This window comes from Apis mellifera, linkage group LG2 (genome assembly GCF_003254395.2).
Source record: "Apis mellifera strain DH4 linkage group LG2, Amel_HAv3.1, whole genome shotgun sequence".
NCBI classification, from domain to species: domain Eukaryota; kingdom Metazoa; phylum Arthropoda; class Insecta; order Hymenoptera; family Apidae; genus Apis; species Apis mellifera.
This window is the reverse complement of record NC_037639.1, coordinates 11,162,413-11,169,721: the sequence shown is the minus strand read 5'-3', so window position 1 is coordinate 11,169,721 and position 7,309 is coordinate 11,162,413. Positions and strand designations below refer to the sequence as shown.

The following is a 7,309-nucleotide window of genomic DNA, read 5'->3' as shown; positions in this document are numbered from 1 at the left end:
ACTATTATCCTTATTTATATTAGTTTCATTTGTGGCACTCTGAAGATGGCGTTAATTTCACCATTTTTACCCTATTTCCGTTTTTTCTCCTCTGTTTCTTTTTTTTGTTGCGTTAAATTAATTTATTGTAATTAAATTGATCAATTAAATTGAAAGATAATGCCGATTTCTATTTGTATCGTATCTAACATATTGAATAAAAATTAACAAAATTTACTTTTTATATATATTTTCATAAATATATATATATACTTAGATTATAACTTCCCAGATGGCGTAAGGAACGCTGAATGATGCAACACGAAATTTGCATAAAATGTCACGTCTACTCTGTTTCTCATCTGTGGCTGTGATAAAAAGCATATGACTTACCGTAGATAATACATTAACACAGTAACAATTTTCTATCCATTAGTAATAACAATGAAATATACTGATATTTACGAATAAAACGCACGAAATCGTTACACTCACGAATAAACGTATTTCAAACATGGATAAAATATATGTATACATTTTAAATGCGAAATTTTACATTATATCTGAAGTCGAAGATACAGTTTTGACGTACCTAAATAGGACAGTAATTGAAGCAGAACTTTTCTGATGTGATTTTTCTCCAGATAACTATAATCTATTTTCTATTTTATTCAATTAACTTTTTGTGTATGTAATGTATAACAACAAAAAATATATTTGTTAAGTTTGTTCTACAAATTCTTATTTCCGTTTAAAATTGTGAATTAAATTAATAATTAAATAATTCGAATTTATCATTTGTAGATAACATCGAAGCATCACAAACATATGAGAAAATTATTTTTATATAATTTTTCCATTTCATTATTAATGTTTAGATATATCGGAAACGATTAATTATTTGAATATAAATGAAATAGATTTAGAAATAATTTGTGTGATGATAAAAGTTCAAAATCAATTTTATTTTAATATTCACAATAATTGATACTTTTAAACGATTATAAAAATTTATTAATATATCGAAAAAAAATTGGCAGCGGTGGGATTCGAACCCACGCCCCCGAAGAGACTGGTGCCTTAAACCAGCGCCTTAGACCGCTCGGCCACGCTACCAGATGTTAGATAGTTTTTTATAATCAGTTTTTTACCCAAATTGCAATAGTTCCATACGTTATATTATATATATATATATATATATATATATATATATATATATATATACATTTCTATAGTTAATAAAGACAAATAATGTGTATCAGATATAAATTTATTGAATTCAATATCTCAATCTTTCTTCAGAGCTCACACTTGTTTAAATAAAACGTATATAATACATATAATACATGCATAACAACAATATGAAATTCTGTTTTTTTGTAATCATATTTTAAATACTTTGTAATAATTTCATCGATTATATTTCTCGTACTTATAACGATGTTTGAAACATTGTTACTTAACCTTCGATCAATATTAACAATAAAAATGAGAATTAGATTTAAAGACTTTTTTTATACTTTACGTCATCAAATTTTTATCCGTGTCATGCTTTTTAGCATCTGTGGCGTGTTACAATTCTACATTAGGATCCCGTCGAGAGATAAATTCGTACTTTTGCTAGCCACATGTCGTGGGCGTAGATAGCATAGATTAGACAAAGGCAGTCTCCGGGCGGAGCTTTCGATCCACGTAGTTGGCGCATGCGTACAACGCATTTTTGTCCCCCACGCGCATCGTATTCTGTGAGCCAGCATGTGATACACAGAAGCGAGAGGAGCTAACGCATCCCTATTTTTTTTCGCACTTCGCGACGGCCATTTTGTATGCCGACTTAATATTCACCTCTCATTTTCTCCCTTCTCATCTGTAACTTTATATCGGCGCGATGAAGTTCAATTGTCACGCTGGTGGTCTTTTGTTCTCGTGGGCCTGAACCATAATCGAGTCAGTTAGCGCCCTTACGCAGCGAATACAAACGATTTCGGAGCGGATTAGTCATCGATCGGTAACAATAACCGATCTCCCTCCTCCTTCACGGCAAATAAATCGAAAGTTAATCCAATCAGACTTTACGTACAGCGTTCGAACATTGTTTTGACAATGTACAAACTGTAAGTACGTAAGTATCTTGTAAGGTTTCTTTATCTAAGTTTGTTAAACAATACTTTGCCTCGAAGATTTATTCTTTAATTTTTTTTTCTCTCTACAAAAATCAAATTTCGATTTCCAATTCCAATTCATAATCTATCTGTTGTATATTTTTTCATTCATACGATATTTATATTTAAAAAAAAAAATTAATCAAATATCTTTTCGTGTCAATACATTAACAATTAACAATTAATAATTTTTTAACGCAAAAGAAACGTTAGGAATACACAATACACGAGTATTTTCAATTCTCGCGGAATTTATATGTAACAGGCGTGACACGTTAGCGTCAAACGAATGTCATCGTGAACGATGTTTAATTAAACATTCGATGGTATTTATAGTAACGATAAGGGCGTTGATTAATCGAGACGAGGACACATAATGGAAAGTCGGAATGTAGCAGCGCTCGCGCCAACCCGACCGCGTATAGCAGAGAGTCTGAATAAGGCGTAGGAGCATCCTCGTGGTGAATTAATCATTTCAACAGCTGCTGTCGCATTAGCGAGAGCGGATAAGACAAATGAACGTCGTGGAGCTTGTTAAGACGTAATCCGAGAGATGCGTCTGCATCGCCTCCCGCTTCCACCTTCGCCGCCTTTCCGTCATCCTTCGCCGCCACCGTCACATCCGTCGTCTCATCCGGGATTAGAGACGCTCGTGTATCGAGTCGCCATTTTCCTCGATGATCCTCTTTTGTTTACAGACCAGCCACAACCGTTTGTTTTTAATCTGTTTCTCTCTCTCTCTGTCTCTGATGGATTGTCCTAGATAGAAAATCAAATTATTGCAATCATTGGAAATCTATCGGATATTTGGAATAAAAAAAAAGAAAATAATCTGTCATTCGTCCATAAAGATATAATCTTCGGGTTCTTTTTTCGAGTTGAACATTGTTAAACACGAACGGTCGTTTCGTCAGTGCCCACGGATCGAAAGATCCCCAATGGCAGATAGCGTCAATGCGGGCGCCATTGAACGATGTTAACGCGAATCTTGTTGACATGACGTGATCGTTGTCTTGTTCCCTTTTGTTGTGAGAAGAAACTGGTTACGGTAAATCGTATTGCATTTCATTTTTGTAAAAGGGTTTGGTAAAATAATATCCGTGTCTGTTCTTGTCATATCTTTTTGAGCTCTGTGTACATTAAATTGTTAACTTTAAAGTTTACGTCACTTCGTATCAAAAAGTATATCATAATTCACAAGACGTTCTTCGTTTTCGAAGAATTTTAATTTTAATCGTGGATGCATTAGCGAGAGAAACTTTACGCGTTTCCATATCTGTCGCTGTATAGATTTCGACTTTTCAAATACAAGTACGTAGCCGAAGAAGTTGTTCGATTCTACTTCGCTTTTGTCAGGCCGAGTATTGCGCCTCTCCATTTTGTCATCCCCTAGCGGGGTTTCAATGTTGTAACCATGGAGACGTCGCGTTTCCGCAAGGGGAACGTATAAAGGGTGTCGGGCGTACGTAGGCAAGTATGGTGAGGCTACCATTGTTAAAATTCGTGGCTGTACTACGTGTCCAATTTGATGATAATGAAAATACGATACAGTTTTGAGCGCGATTGATGTGTCTCGGCTTCGCCGATAATAACGTTAACACTTTTCTAATTTTACATTTTCACATTTCTCAACAATTACTCTTACGATTATTATTTCCATTTTTCTGGATATTTTTTACAATGATAAGTCAAATATCCTTTATATATTTATTTGTCGTGAATGAAATGAAAGATTCGTCGTCGGTGAAATTTGCAATTATTATCCTTTCGAGAGTAATTTGTAAGTTTGCTAGTGAAAATGTCGCAAAGGAGAATGGAATGATTGACGAGAAAATTCGCACTCGAGATCGTCAATCTTTCAGCGTTTATCGGCGCGTCCTCGCCGTTAAATGGCCAATGAGTTTCATAGGAGCCATTAAGGGGTCCTTGATTCGTAATGAGACTCTCAAGGAGAATCTTACGATTATCCCCCATTAGGACAATAGAGAGAATAATAGTAAGCCAGTCCGGCGAGCGTTTCATTTGAAAAGCAATGTAATATTTCTTCGAACTGTCAAATTTTTTTCCTCCTCGTATTAACAAACTTTTATAACCGAGCTTAATTTTTTAAATTCTTCTTCCTTTTCGATCGATCTTCGCAAAATTTCGCAACGTTTGCTTAAAATGCGCGACACGCGTATCTATGCGAGTCAGAGAGAAAAAGAGATCGAGAAAAAGAAAAAAAAAAAAGATCGACACTTTTGAAGCGAAGAAACCATTTGTTAGTTCTGGGCCATGTCACGAACGCAATTAGTGAGTGATTCGTCAAGCACTGCGAAGTCCTCCACAGTAATAGCGAAGGGCTCTTCAACTGCTCGAGTACTCTTCCGGTAGCGACTGCATTTTGATTTGTGCTTCAATGTGTTTCCTTAAAGTGCAAGTTCACACAAACCAACGAACATCGTGCTCCAACGGTCACTCTTTTATCTTTCTCGCCTTGTTCTTGTACCTTTTGCAACCGAGGGACACGGCATTTTGTTAACACCTCCCCTCGTGGATTCCTCGTTTTGATGGAACATTAAGTTAATTGATTCGAAAAACGAATTTTAGCAACGAGATTAGAACGCAACAAACAGACGAGAGTTTGTTTCAATGGTAACGCGTTCCATCCGACGGGAAGTGGATGAACGCCAATGCTAACCCTGCATACCTTTTTTTCCTTTATTTACATTTTCAAATTTCCTTCTTTTCCTTCTTGTTCCGATAATCCATACCAACAAATCGTATCTCTCGAAATACTGGAAGAAACGATTCGATCTTAGATCCGCGTGTAATTCTATATATTCTACACCTTAAGTAGCTGGTGCATGTCTCTGGTGAATTGGATACGGATAAAAAGCACAAGGATACAAGAATATCGAAAACCGTCGTTTTACTTTGAGTATCGAATATCTATCGTGTTCTCGATCTAACTGGTGGAAAAATGTGTTTTTCAGGGCAAAGAGATTCGATCGTCGTCGTCGTCGACGACGTAGCTGGGACTGTTTACACGCGCGGGAAACGCGACTACGTTGGTTAAAAGGTTTCGGTGTAACCAGACTCCCATTAAAGCAACACCTTTTGTAGCGAGGAACGGTATTGTGAAGATATTATTGTATGCGGCACGGAGCGCATTATAATTCATTGTGTTCTTTGCAGCGAGGACCGTTCTTTGGCGCCTAGCACAACACCTGGTAGGTGTAACGTTGCCGCCATTTTCTATTATAAGGATAATTTGATACATATCGCGGCCAGGGTGCACACAATGGCCCAGTCGGGATTCTCCTATGTTTCCGGTAGTAAATTCGTGACGATACCTATTGGCCAAGTTACGACGTTTGGTAATCAAATTTTTTTTTAATATTAAATTTTATCAACCCTGCAACACGTACTCGCACCTTTGGATATTAGATAAAATGAGTTTAGAAGTAACAACCACGGTTCTTCCTCAACTCGAAAGGAGCGTAGTCGAGGAATACATTATCAGGCGATACGTACGTATTTTTGCAGCGCGTATCGTAGTACGCTAGTTCCATATCCAGCCGGATTTTGGTCACGTAGAAACCCCATAACGAAGTTACCCTAGAAGCTCTCCTTCTACGGGCGGACCGTCGTATAACGTGTCTCGATTCCAAGAGCTCTGTATACTCGAGAGCCCATAGAACCAAACTCAATATGGCGGAGTCAATTGGACGTTCCGTACTTTAGGGTTCTCTCTCTCTCCTTCCCTCCCTCTTTTTCCCTTACTCTCCCATCCAGTTTCCGCTCCTCGAACATCCGACTTTCTCTCGCCTTCTTTCTCTCTCTCTCTCGCTCTCTCTCCCGGTTGCGAACATAATGGAGACACAATCGACTTTGAAACACAATCGATAGTTACCGAGACCATGGAGAGAAAAATTCATGGCTCACCTACTACTCATCGACTTTGAATGGCGCACACGAGGGCCACCCCCATGGGGCGCGAGCAATTCCCTCTACGATTCCGCCGTAGAAGCATTATCGTTTCACAGGGGACCCGGGGGAAGCTCACCATTTTGTTCTCGATACGATGTCGGATGGATAGCGTACCGGTACTTACTTGGCCGCGGTGTAATTTTTGCGTTTAACAACATTGATTATACGATTTTTTTGACCGGACAATTAGAGAAACATTCGGTTGGAAAGTATCGCTGTTCGTTTACGGTAGCAATTAATTTATTCTTATTTCGTCGAGTATTTGGTGTGCATATATTGATTTTTCTAATTTATAATAGTCTCCCTCAAGAAACTTATCGACTCGGAACGAAGGAGATTTTTTTTCGTTCCGTTCGTCACGAGTGGATGACTCGTCAAGGTTTCATTCTTGCGTATGTAAATTCAACGGAACCAAAAATTCGTGCGTACGAAAAAGAGAAGAAAAAAAGAACCACGTTCAACCACGAACGTTTAATTACGAGGTAACGTATTATGTACTCACCTACTCGATCGAACAATTTTAGGTATGTCTGTCATTATCATCTTGGAAAAATGTACGTCTTCGTAAATCTCGTCGCGTCGTTTGCCATCATTCAGTTTCTTTACAAACATTTCCTCCTTCGTAAGAGGAGAAATATTCGAAATCCTTTGGCCGACGACGATGGTGTTCGCCCACCCCGTGGCGTCGAGTTAAAAATGCCGATCGGCCGCTTCCCATCGCCATGGCGACGAGAGCGTAGACGTTGTAGAGAGAGCGCGGCGCTCATTTGTTTGTCATTTCCTCGCGGCGACTCGCGGAAACAAAGGACGAGGCACAAAGCGCGAAACAAAAAGCAATCCGGCGGCGGCAGCGACGGGCGAGCAAGCGCGAAAAGCATCGAGGGGGTGGCGTTGGTGGGTCGATGGGGGCGGGAGGGAGGGAGAGAGAGAGAGAGAGGAGGGGAGAGCGCGGTTGTTTGTTGCCTACGGTGAGGACAGAGGGATGAGGCGATGAGGGCCGACCACACGGCTTGTATAGGAGGCAGCGGAGAGTAGGAAGGAGAGTGAAATACCGGGGAATTACCTGTTCGGAAGAGAGCATTTCGTCCTCATTTTTATTTCATTTCCGCGGAAAACTCGCCGACCGGCGGAACATCCTCTGGCGGATCCTTGCCACGATCGAGACGATCTCTCGATCCCCATCGGTTCCCCTCCCG

At 39.2% G+C, this 7,309-nt stretch overlaps 1 non-coding gene across 1 annotated transcript; it reads right to left on the bottom strand.

Annotated features, from left to right (window-relative positions):
• Window positions 1–1,013: 1,013 nt before the first annotated feature.
• On the bottom strand, window positions 1,014–1,095 carry TRNAL-AAG. The gene has a single exon. It is a non-coding gene; the product is annotated as a tRNA-Leu (tRNA).
• Between the last annotated feature and the right edge of the window lie 6,214 nt (window positions 1,096–7,309).